The sequence below is a fragment of the Cygnus atratus genome, chromosome Z (genome assembly GCF_013377495.2).
Source record: "Cygnus atratus isolate AKBS03 ecotype Queensland, Australia chromosome Z, CAtr_DNAZoo_HiC_assembly, whole genome shotgun sequence".
NCBI lineage: Eukaryota > Metazoa > Chordata > Aves > Anseriformes > Anatidae > Cygnus > Cygnus atratus.
Window position 1 is genome coordinate 51162488 of NC_066396.1, and position 13704 is coordinate 51176191.

A 13704-nucleotide genomic window follows, 5' to 3' on the forward strand; every position below is an offset into this window, starting at 1 on the left:
TGGACAGATTGGAGAGCTGGGCGATCACCAACCACATGAAGTTTAACAAAAGCAAGTGCCGGGTCCTGCACCTGGGACGGAGCAACCCTGTCTATATGTACAGACTGGGCAATGAGACGCTGGAGAGCAGCCCCGCAGAGAGAGATCTGAGGGTTGTGGTTGACAGCAAGTTGAATATGAGCCAGCAGTGTGCCCTGGCAGCCAGGAGGGCCAACCGTACCCTGGGGTGCATCAAGCACAGCATTGCTAGTCGGTCGAGGGAAGCGATTGTCCCGCTCTACTCTGTGCTGGTGCAGCCTCACCTCGAGTGCTGTGTGCAGTTCTGGGCACCACAGTACAAAAAGGATGTAAACCTGTTGGAGATTGTCCAGAGGAAGGTGACAAAGATGGTGAAGGGCCTAGAGGGGAAGAAGTATGAGGAGTGGCTGAGGTCACTTGGCCTGTTCAGTCTGGAGAAGAGGAGGCTGAGGGGAATCCTCATTACAGTCTACAACTTCCTCATGACGGGGAGTGGGGGGGCAGGTGCTGACCTATTCTCCTTAACCACCAGTGATAGGACCCAAGGAAATGGCCTCAAGCTGAGGCAGGGGAAGTTTAGGCTAGACATCAGGAAGAGGTTCTTCACTGAGAGGGTAGTCGCACACTGGAACAGGCTCCCCAGTGAAGTAGTCACTGCACCAAGCCTGTCTGAATTTAAGAAGCATTTGGACTGTACCCTTAGTGACATGGTCTAAACTTTTGGGTAGACCTGTGCAATGCCAGGAGTTGGACTAGATGATCCTGATGGGTCCCTTCCAACTCGGGATATTCTATGATTCTATGATTCAAAGGCAGAAAAGAATGTGACTAAAGGAAGGGGAAGCTGAGGCCTGTTGCTGACTAGAAGCTACATGCTGGAGCAACAGGTGACTCGGCCAAGGAGATGGAAAAACTGCCCTTGAAGCAGAAATGTTGTCTGATGACTGCAACCACTGTCAGGTTGTCAAGTGTATAGAAGGCACATCTGTCAACCAGCACACAGTCTTCCTTCCACCTAAGGCCAATCCAGGAGATATGAAGAGGCCTCCAAAGCTTAGGCCTCTTGGCCTAAGGTGATTCCCTCCAGACCAGGTGGAAATACTTTTTGTGCTTCTTGCAAATATGTGGCTATGAGGGCATGCATTTGAATGAGTGAAATCAACTTTATTTTGAAATAAAATCTCCATCCTTTTGTTGCTTTGATCCTTGCAACCTTAGTAAGATTTGTTACTACTGTTTGCAAGAGATGTTTTGCAGTTGAATGCCCAGAATGCCTCAACATAACCCTTACAAACTCTGCTTAGAGACCAATGATGCAAGGTGATCTAAAGAACTAAAGAATGAAATTACTTATTGGATTGCTTTGCCCTTCACCATAGGTTTTTTTTGGGAGCAGGTTGCTTTCCAGGGGTTAAAGATGGTGACTTTATAAAGGAATACAGTGTTCTGTAGTGAGTCTGAATGAAGAGAGTGGCCTCCAACTGTTTTTATGTCCACAGGTTCTTTACATTAGTCGCATTTTAAAATTAGTTGTCTCATGTTAACACCAAGCCTCTAGAAAAGTCTCTCTAATGTATTGAAATATCAAAAGGTCCATCCAGCCTCTCATTTGATTGTATATTTTTAACTTTTTATGCAACATAACCACAAGGGAAACAACAAAGACTAGAAATAAGCAAGCAAACAAAGAATAGAGGCCAAAGAAGAGCCACGTCTTTTCAATGACCACTCTTTTTCTCCCTCCTGTACTCAGTAACCTAAGCAAATAATCCCTAACATGTAATGCATTCTTGCTAAAATCAAAGGAATTCCCTAGACTGCATGAAACAAATAGAGCTTAAAAAAATGATACAGCAGATTAATTGATACCAGTGCTTCTGCTGAATTCAACAACAAAGCAGGGCTGGCTTGACAAGCACTATCATGCCTCATGATAGTGTAATTGTTACCAACATTTATCCTTTAAATTGTGTTATTTTTCATACAGAAAAACAGCTTAGTTTGATAATTATGCTTCTAATTGTAGTATCATTATTTTTAATAAAATAAGCTTTAGCAGAAAAAAAAAAAAAGTCAGCTGAGGGCTTTGAAAGTGCTGTTTTTCCCATGAGAACTTGCATTTTCACATATTTAGTACTAATAACAGAAAAGTAAGGTCTTGCCTACATTTTAGCCTCTGTCTTCCTGATACTAATATCATGACAAAGAGAGAGCTGCTTTTCCGTTAGACTGACACCAGTATGTTTGTACAGGAAAGTCAACCTACTCCTCCACCAGAGTGCATGGGTACTTCTTTGAAGAGGCCAGTTTTCAGGACTGTGAATTCAATGGCTATGAAGACATCCTAGTTATACTGAAAAGTATAAACCTGTACGGCAAGTTAAGTGTCTGCATGGAAGACCTGGGGGGACTGGTAAGAGTTAACATCACAATGAGCTGCATCCACGATTTCTCTTGTGAGAGATTAGGTACACTTATTGACAGCATACAGGAACTGACTATCTCCCTCTACTTTCCTTCCTGGTGTCCGCAAAGTTTGAAAGACTTCTGCTTGGTCTGAGAAGGAAAATCTAAAAAGCTCATATGTGGTGTACTCATTTCTGAAAAAAAAATAAAATAAAATAAAAATTGTCCATTATCCTGCTGAAAACTTTAATTAACAGCTCCCTCTGATAATTGTATGCATTACCAAATTAAATTTATTTCTTAATTTTCAGAAAATAAAGTGATAAAACTTTTATATTCCATGTTTCACATGAGACAGTCATTTAAACAAAAAGAAGAAACTGAAGGCTGCCCCCTCCCCAGCTGGTTGTTCACTTGGGTATCCTATGTGTTAAAACACCCCCAGCAAGCTGTAACAGTTCAACATAAAAATATGTTTTTGACAAATATTTCCTTGAGATTTGGTTTTGAAGTGAAAGCATAGGGGGATGAAGAGGGGAAAATGCTTTCCTCTTTGGTTCCTCTCTGCTCTGCAGGGAAGGGTGCAGAGATATGCAGAAATCCCTACAAGCCACATGTGCTCATCCTGCATGGGGCATGCTCCTTACTGGGGGGGGCTCTGAAATTCAGCAGGCCCCAAAATAATCCCAGCCCCCATCTTGAAGTGGTACCTGGCCTCTCAGATGCCGCCTGTCTAGAGCCAAAGGGACTTTGAAGGATGGAAGGACCACACAAAATGAGATGTCATTCCTAACTTCAAAGAAGGACATTCAGTGAAACAGGAGAGCTCAGTGGAGGGCACTGTGGCACTTCTTGGAAAATTGCAAACAAAGGGCCTTTAATTGGAACCCTTGTTTCTGCAACTTCTGCTGAGCAGCAGGAATCAGATGTCTTGCCAGCCCTGGCAAGATGTGTCATTTTCTGGGAGATCCAGAGAGCATAAAACGAGACTAATTCAATCCCTTCAGGATTCTGGGTAGCACTCCTGTTGGCAGCAGTGCCACCCACGCTGTCACCAGATGCCACACGGTAATATGCTGTGCCTTGTGGAGATGCAGATGTCAGCCAAGACAGCCACAACCACAGAGAAAAATCTCTTCTTTCCAATCAGATGAGCAATGGGACTATAAATACAAATGCATGGCTAGTAGATCTGTGATCTTTCTAGTCACATGCCTCAGCTAAAAATACCTGACCTCTGGCTTCTTGGTGATAGAGAAGCAGGAGTAATGTAGAGCTCAAAGGGATTGGTGCTTTTGAATACCAAAAGCAAGCCTATTTACCTGTAAATCACGTTTGTAGGCAAGCTTTAGGAAGAAAAAGGAAACAGATCAGCTGGAAATTCCAGTGAGTGTGTGGTTACAGCTAAGAAGATAGGGTGAAAACTATTTTTTCCTCATCTCAAAAATGAGAAGAAAAAACTCAAAATAAATGCCTTAATTGGGTAAGACCCCAGGATATGCTCTTGACCTGACTCAGTTTTGCACTACAAACACTACTAGAAAACACAACCTACTGATGATAATATACATATCACCATGGGATTATACAATGTACAGATGAGGCAATACATGTCTTAACTTTTGCCATTTATATGCTGAATATAAATCTACATACATGCTTGTATACATACAGACGAATATATTACTTTCAATCAGTTGTCCTTTGGGCCCTCTTAAAACTTACTATTTCTGTTAGAGGAATGTCTTTAATAGGTCACTTTCATTGTAGCAAAAAGACTATGCTGCTACCTACATTCCCTGGCACAGTGGCCAGAGGAGGGTGATTAACCTCAGCAAGTGTTTAGTCAGTTCACCAGAAGCCACTACCATCTGTTGAAGCAGAAAACTGCATCCACAAAGCTCTGGCAAATACAGCAGCATAGGGGATTGGGCCAAGGCAAACAGAGAAAAAGAAGGCTGGATGTCCTCCATATCAGCTGTTCCAGAAAAAATTTTGATCATTGCAGGGACTGTCACAGACAGATTTCCTTGTACATGTGTGTATACAGAGCAGCTCAGATAATACTCATTTTCTTTCAAGCATCTTTTAAATTTAGTCTCCTACCAAACGCATCCACAACAACCAAGAAATTTAGGAAACTGTTTTTTTTTTTTTTTTTTTTTTTTTTGCATCAAGGATTTTGTTTTCAGGGAAAAAAAAAACACTTGCAGTTTTACTTTTCTGTAGGTAAAAGTATTTCTCTACCTGAATACACTTCCCTGCAAGTAATAATAATAAGCACTTCCTTCTCCATAGTGAAGGAAACAGAAGAGAAAGAAGAGAATTTTATGAATCAGAAAACGTATAAAATGTTTTTTTTCTCCTAGAAATTGACAAAAGTGGGGGAGAGAAACAACTTCACATACCCTACTGTGTTTTTTTTTAATTGTTGTTTTGTTTTGTTTTTCAGAAATTTGCCTTTACTGGAAGTTTAGTTGTACTTCGTATTTAATTACGTCAACTCCAAGCTTTCAAAAATCATGAGTCTAACCTCTCATTGCATGCAAAAGAGACCATCTGGCATACCCATTTTCCAAATTTCTTATGGTCATTTTCAAGCTTATTTCCATAATGATATGTTGAAAAAAACAAACAAACAAACAAAACAAAACAAAACAAAACAGCTCACTGGTTTAAGTGAAAGCTGACAGTTTTTATACTATCTACATCCTCTAAGTCTGACCTTTCAGAAGGAGATTGAATTTTATGAAATCTGTGATAAAAATTTTGAGTCTTTTCAAAACCATCATCATTTTTTTTTCATGGTTGATCCAGCTCACAAAATTAACAATTGCAATTTTATGTCTCTTAGTGAACTAAACTCCCTTCAGTGGAAAGAAATGTGGGCCTCTGTAAAACAAGTCAGAATAGATTAAAACAGATGTCTGAAGTCAGTGGAAACATATAAAAGAAATTCTGTTGCTGCCTACTGATTAGGAAAGGAGACAGGTAATTATTCAGAGCTAGAAATTTGCAGTGTACCCATCTAAGCAAGGTTTCAGATCACCTCACACTTTTGTGTGAGTGCTCTTCCAAAGACAGTCTGCTGACAATAAATAAACATTTACATTAAGACAGTTAACCTTGTCTTTTCAAAACCTTTGCCTAAACAATTAATATAGTTTAAAATAAACCAATATAGGCATCCTGATAACAGCAATGCTCCATGCATCTTCAGCTGTTTCCAGTAGCTATTATATAATCAGGGAAAGTGCAGATAAGAGCTGAGGATGATACTTGAGCTTTCAAATCCTGACAAGTTATCCTCCATAATGACTATGCTTAATGACTAAAAACTCCACTTATGTTTTATGAACTCACCCAGAAGCTGCCAAACTGAGGGCTTCTGCAACATGAAGTTGCCAAACCTGAACACTCTACATGTTAAAAAGCAGCCATTTTGTACCAGAATCTCAGAATTTGCATAAGTAAGGGAATATTTGTGTTCTCTTTTGATGCGAGATTATGTTGTCTCCTCAGTGTAATCCCCAAATCCTTATTTTTCCCTTTGTAAATTAAAAATAAATAAATTATATTGCACGCATATAAAATGTTCTCTGGTTTGAAGCTTTGATCTAATTGTTCCCAGTTTCACTTAGGCTGTCTTTCACTTGAAGTGGGCTGTTGCTTTGGGTGGCTTTTGTAGAGCTTGTTATTTATTTCCTAAAGAAAATCTGGTGAGGAGAAAAGGCAGAAGAGGAGACACTAAGAACCATGATCTAGTGTCAGTGAGGCTAACAAACATTTTTAACTAACATCCCAGCTGAGAGCTACAGGCCTCCTAAATCCAGTTTAAAATGTTCTGTGAATGTCTTGGCCATGAGTGCTGAAGGAAGGCAATCCTTGTTCCCCAGTGACCTCTGTCAAAATGTCAGTCAGAGATTCATTCAGTCCAAGAGTCAAAGGCTACATCTAATTTTCTTCACATGCTGATGTCATTTAGGTTTTGTTTGTTTGCTTGTTTGTTTTGTTTTGTTTTGCTTTTTCCCCCCTATGGCACACCATCAATTTTCTCCTTTCCCATTAGGTAGGAAAAAGAGAAATAACTGAATAACTGATAGGGATTCCGTCCCCTCCTTCCCCCCCCCCCCCCCCCCCCCCAAATGGTTATGATCAAGTATAATAAAATGTATCAAGTAATCAAGTACAATCATGTATAATATAATCAAGTAATTTGTTTCATTCCTTAATGATCCTTTTGGTTCTGTGAAGCCCAGCAGTAGACACAGCATTCTAGATGTCTCTGCACTGAGAAAAGGGGAAGAATAACCTCTCTTGACCTGCTGGCAATGCTTCTCCTGAAATGGCATGGAAGCTGTTGGCTTTTACCACATGAGCACACCTCTGGCTCCTGGTCAGCTTCTTGTCCACCAGGGTGCTAAGATCCTTCTCTGACATGATGCTTTCCAATCAGTCAGCCCCCATTCTGGCTAGGTACATGGGTTTATTTCTTCCCAGGGCAGGATTTGGCCTTTCTCTTTGTTGAACGTGATGAATGTGTTGAACATTCCTCTCTGTCAATTCTCCAGCCTTTTGTGGTCCCTCTGAATGGAAGCACACCCTTCTGATGTGTCTGCCAGTTCTCTCAGATTTGCATCAGCAGCAGACTGACAGAGGGTGCACCCTTTTCCACCATCCAGGTCATTAATGAAGAGGTTAAACTTTATTGACCCCAGCACTGAGAATCACAGAATGGTTGAGGTTTGAAGGTTCCACTGGAGACCATTTAGTCCACTTTCCTCAGCACACACTGCTTGGAGTAGGGTCAGCTACAACATATTTTTCAGGACTTTGTCCAGTTTGAATCTGAATAACCTACTCTAGTGTTTGACTACCCTCACAGTAAAAATGGATTATTTACATCTAAGTCAAATTTCCCATATTTCAATTTATGCCCGTGACCTCTTGTCCTTTCACTTGCCATCACTGAGAAGAGTCTTGCTCTGTCACTGTTACTGCCCCCAGTGAAATTCATGCTGGTTGGTAAGATCCCCCTCAACTCTCCATTCTCCAGGCTGAATGGTCCCGGACCTCTCAGCTTCTCCTCATATGGGAGATGCTCCCATCCCTTAGTCACCTTTGTCGCCCCTGGCTGGAATCTATATCCATGCCAAAATTTTTGTGGGTGTAAAACACAGACCTTTTTTTTTATTGGTCATGATAGCAACAGGTGCTAATGTGAATAACTGTGACATATTTACAGGGACAGATTCTTCAACAGCCAAGTCTGTTCAAGAGCTGCATCTCCACTTGCTCAAATTCCTGCTTCAGGCATGCATCCCATGCTGGTTGTCCTTCACCTGATCACGGCACAAAGATACACCAAAGGACAATGTAACTGACAGGCACCACAATGAAACCACCCAAGGTCCCTTTGCCTTGAGTTGGTGTGTTTACTGTAATACCTGCCATAACTTCTGCATGGGGCCCAATGACACTTCAGGGTTTCTCTGGGATCAAGTAGTTTCACAAATGTTGATGATCCAATAAAGGAATTAAACTGGAAAGAAAGAGACAATAGCCAGGACCCAGGAGGCCACAGCCTCGTTACTGGACTTCAAAAGTACTGGACATGTTTCTGGAATCTTCATCGAGGTCCAGACAATGACGGCAGTGCATATCTAGAGCCTTCTTCAGAGTTTCCTCCGTCATTAACACTCTAGCTGGCAGCAGTCTCACTCATCACACATCAGCAGTACCACCTTCCTTTGTACACTCTGTATTTCATTCATGCCTCTGAACACAGAAACTGCATACATAAATATTCTGCATGTAGCTTAGGACTCATATTTCCAGGTAAAACTATCAGATTCCTAAGCTTAAATACCAGCTACCTCTTCCTTCAGGAGGTTTGCAGTCTGAACTAGCATTTGGAACCCATCTGTGTATTTCCTTCTGAAAAACAAAGAAGGGCTACACTTTAATGTCTGGAAAGAAAAAATGAATAACAAGAGAAGAGAAAACAGTTATTAAAATCAGACCATGAATTTTAATGAGTTGTGCTGAATCATTCTGTTCAAAACTGAAAACAGAACACTCGTACAGCTCACAAGGAGTCAACACATACTTTTCACACCATATTAGATATTAGATGGGAGACAAATGACTTAGTTATCTTCTTTAATGCACTCTTAAAATCATAGGCAGTAAGCACAGCACAAGCTCTTAGTTTTACTTCCAAACACATCTTGATGTTTTCTTTAATGTGCTGTGGACTGTTGTAGACCAGTGCTGTAAAACAGGACAACCCACCTGCAATGACAAGGACAACAAATACGTGGATGTCCTTCTGATTCAAGAACCTGGCAAAACACAATCAGTCCTCATAAGATTTTTTTATTTTTTTTATTTTAAAGCGGTAATAATTCACCCTCGCTGATCACAAAGGGGACCAGCCAGAAAAAATAACATAACTCCATTAACTTGAACAGAGAAGTCATTACTCAGAGAACTCAGGTGAAGAAGCCACTTTAGATTTTGTTTTAAGAAGATGAAATGTAGGCCACTGCAAATTTTATTGCAGAAGACCCATTGGACTTAACAGGACCAGAAATATAAGGTGCGAGTAGGTGTGGCAGAAGTCTCAGGAAGCAGTTTGTTAGGTTTCAGGTGTGTTCTGGCCCTATCCAGCCAGGTAGCGTGTGGACATCTGCTCTTCTGTTAAGGACATGCCACACAAAATTAAAGTGAATGAAACAAAAGGAATGAAATACATTATTAGCATCAAAAAGCATAAATTATTACATTCAAAAAATAATTCATCCTACTGGGCATCTTGAGTTTGGGGCAAATATTAAAAGTTTCTTCAGACCCTTTTGTTATTTCTACTGATTTCAGTCTCCAGAAAGAAACCCAGCACATTTCTATCAGGCAGTTCTAGAAACATTTCTGTCAGGCAGTCCTAAAACATACAAGTAGCTCCTTTGTTACTGGGATGAGATGCATTTATCCTCCTCCTTAGTTGGTACATTTGCCTTCCAGTGAGTATACTTAACACACAGAAATGTCCTCTATGTTAGTATCAGCAAGCAGAAACATCCTATACTGTAGTATCTTTAACTTCATGGAGAGACTGCGACTACCATTAGGAAAGATAACCACTTTCTGCCCAAGACCTGGATAGTGTATGTATAACACAACTATGGTACCAAAGAATGCATGGAACAAGACAAAAAAAATAAAATAAAAAAAAATTAGTAGGCTAAGCTTTAGCAACAATTAAAGCAAGCTCTTTATTTTGGTATTTTTTCATGGCTTATTGCTATTCCCTTTGAAATTGTAAATGGATTTGGACTTTTTCAACAAGTTATTAAGCACTACTGAGTTATTGGCACCTTTTGGAGAATTAAATGACTTCATCTACACAGTATATGTCTCCGTGGCAACAAAACTTTAGTATAACAATACTATAAAATGGGCTGTATTTTATTTCCTTTATGTCTTAGCGAAAGACATTAACTAGAAAGAGTCATGTTGGAATGGTGACTTTATTCTAAACCATTTCATAACCAGTTCCTTTGAATCTCTAGACTCATTCCACTTTCAATAAACTTTACAAGAAATTTCACATTGCAAAAAGGCAATAATTAAGTGAATAGTATATGTATGAATCATAACAAAAGAGGATTAGAAAATATAAAATGCTTACAAAAGAATATGTTTTACAGTTGATACTTGTTTTCTAAAAAAGAAAGTATATGAATGAAACAGTATGGCTTTAGTCAAGAAGTTCTGAGGTAGGATTTCCATTTACAACTGTTACAGCAGCATTAAAATCAGTCAGCTCTGCAGACTTCCACTTGCTGACCATCTGCTGTTTTGCCAGCAGACCTGCTTTTCTGAAAAATGTTCAGAACTTTTCTTATATATGAATATTGGAAAAGCCAGTCACTGCCTCTCTGATTTCACGGCACTCTGCGCAAAGATCATAAAGTAAAAAGAATGCAATGGCATCGGGTATTTGTAGCAGCACTGTTACATCCTTTAGAAAACTGTTACTTAAAATATTACTAAGTATTTATTAATAAGTATTAATTATTACTTTTTACTTAAAAGTATCAGATTCTTAGCTCTCAGGAACCTGTAAAATGAAAGGCATAACTCCATCTTTCAGGATTTGATGTTCATAGCTTACTCTTCTGCCTGCCTGCCTGTCACAAGGCAATGCAGCCTTGTTCCTCCTCTCTGATTGTTCAGCTGCCAAATCCACAGCTTGTTTTCAAGTGACTACAAAAATACACCATTGATCAGGACCTCAAGCAAACACACACTAGAAGAAGTGGCACGGTACTTTGCTTTCCTTGCAGACATCATCCTGGCTGGAATTAACATTGACACTGGGGAAACACAAGGAGGCATGGAAGACCTGGGTAAGTATCTCTACTGGTTACGTTTTGGTGAAATATTCAAGAGAACAGGTACAATTTTCCCCAGTGCTTTTCAGGTAGTTTTAAACACCATTCAGCTGGAAATTCTCATTTGAAAGTTTGACTGTTCACACTGATACTTGACATATCCTCCTCTATATTGATATAACAGATTCATGGACATTTATTTTCAGTTTTCTACCATATTCTGTCTGCAGAGATCTTTTTAGACTCTTTTTTTTTTTTTTTTTTTTTTTTTTTTTTTATGTATGTTTTCACCAGGTATTTGTTAGTCTTATTCTGTGTTAACGTGTGTATGTGTGCTATACTGCTGTGTTTCTGAAGAGTAAAGTTCAACACTTGCCAAAAACAAGAGCTTAAGAGTCTTGGTTAGTAACCATGTAAATGTATTATTAATGTTAAAAAGCAAAAGTGATGTATATGTCTAGTGGTCATATCTGAAGCCCTGTATTTACTCTCCCCTGCTGTATATCTCCACATTAGGGACATGTAAGTCCTATAAAGAAATTAAATCAAATGGAAATATACAGGAGGAAAAAAAAATATTGAATAGGCCTCCATAAAGGCAAACCAGTAATATTGCTTCATGAATGTGACACTCATGTGTGACCCTTGATGCTTTTTCTAGAAGAAAAACTGTTCTTGAATTCTTATCCACAAAACAGAGAAGGGTAATTTTAGAGAGGTGTGATCACTATTCCTTTTGCCATCACTAAAAAACACATCTGTTTATATTACTATTCCCTATATTACATATTTGACTGGTTTAAGAAGAAAATCTGCATTGTAAAAAGCTGTATACTTGTGAACACTCTTTGTGCACTCTTAAGACATCATATTCAAAAATGTATTAAAGTTGATACATGGGGCAAATCGGAAGGCAGAACTCAGAAAGGGTCCCATACATTTTTAAGTATATAATTATCCAATCTTACACTATACATATGTAGCTGAAGATTGGTCTGTGCATAGATCCACTGAGATTTTGTATGCTACCTAGACTTCATTGACACTGACTGTTGAAAAGCACTTCACTTATCCTGCTTGCAGGACCATGCTGTTGTGCTTGCTCAATGTCTGTGTTGTGTTGACTTTTCAGAGTGAAAGGCCCTGAATCCACTGACACTAACATATCTGTCTATAATTTCAAGTTAGAGATTCAATCAGAAGATAGGAAACATAGGTTCAGTTTTCTCCAATTGCTTGAACTAAATTAATCTTGGCTTCATCTTGACCCACCTTAAGTAGGTCAATAAAGTCTGCATGAGGTATCTCAAATCTTTCTTCTCTCTCATTTTGGTTGGATTTTAGCTGAGTCTCCAGGTTTTTACAGATATTCTTGGGTCCCTAGATCTTACAAAGAGGCTAACACAGCACCAGTCTAACTCTGAGGTATAAATTCCATCTTGGGAGTCAGCCATTTAAAGTTAGAGTCTACTTTTGCAGTCTTTTTTTTTTTTTATTGGTCCTTTTTTTTTTTACTGGTTTTGCAATCCAAAACCAGTAAAAGTCACCACCGTCACCAACAAAAAATGAAAGAAGAAAGGAGGAGAGGAGACTCGAGGAGAGGAGAGGAGAGGAGAGGAGAGGAGAGGAGAGGACAGGACAGGACAGGACAGGACAGGAGAACACATGCAAATATCTCTTGATCTATATGAACAATTTTAATGCCATATGTGTAATGCTGTGATGCGATAAACAATACTTAATGAGATAATTACTTCATGCACCTAAAATATAATCTTCTCAAATGGATGTCAATAAATCCATCATAACAAAGGCCATCATTATGCTCCTGGGCTCCATACAGGCTCACTTCCATGCATATCACTTATTTCCTGGCCTAAAAAGTAGATGATTCATTGGAAATGTTTTCAGATACCTATTTATGAGTAACACCATTGCTTTTCAAAAAGCCACATTGTTGTTAAACAGGTGCATTTATCACCTTGAACAGAATAAATCCAAGTAAGAAGAAGGAGTTGTCTGATTTCATGAGCTTTAAGGTGTGAAAAGACCATTATTGTCACTTATTGCAGCTTTCTGGGTAACACGGCCTATATGTTAACACCCACTAATTATTTCTTCAAGTGATAACTTCATACATAGGCAACTTTCACTGAAAATGACTCTTGGACAGAGAAAACAGGTTTATTCCCATTATCTGAATATTATGGTACATATATTATCAGAGGTAGTCACTAATGGCAGTGAGCACAAAGCTCTTCAGTTAGGCTGTACCGTATTCCAAGACATATTTCAAACTAAGCACCTCCTACTTTAATTTATAGGTATGTAACACTCACTTATGCCAAGATCCCTTACAGCATCTCTGGAAATTCAGATGCATGCCAGTGGCTGTTCCTCACTGCAGACATGACTCGAGTTGCTCACTTGAGGTAGCTGTCTCATTCCATACTGAAGGAAACATTGCTTTTCCCTTTCTGACTTGTCTCAGTTGGAAACATAACATGAGGGAATGCAGCTTTGTACTGCAGAACTCCCCAGACCTGGTCCACTTCCTATTTATATGCTTTCTAAGAGTTAACTAGGACATCTGCTAGTTCTTGATTAGCACTAAGCTGCTTAAAACACTGCCTGTAAGGCATATCTATTCTTTTTTTTTGGGCAGGAAATGAAATCTGAGATGTTAGGTGAGATTCACTTTCTCATAAAATATCTTCTGTGAGCTACCTCCATATTGCTGAAGTTCTTATGTGTTAATGAAGTGAAGAAAAGGGCAGGAGAGTGGAGGTGCAAAGAGGTCTGAAAAACTTTAGATGTAGGAGGCAACTTTTCTTGTCATAAAAGCAGCAGCCTTGTACTGTAGAATTCATCAGAATAGGAAAAA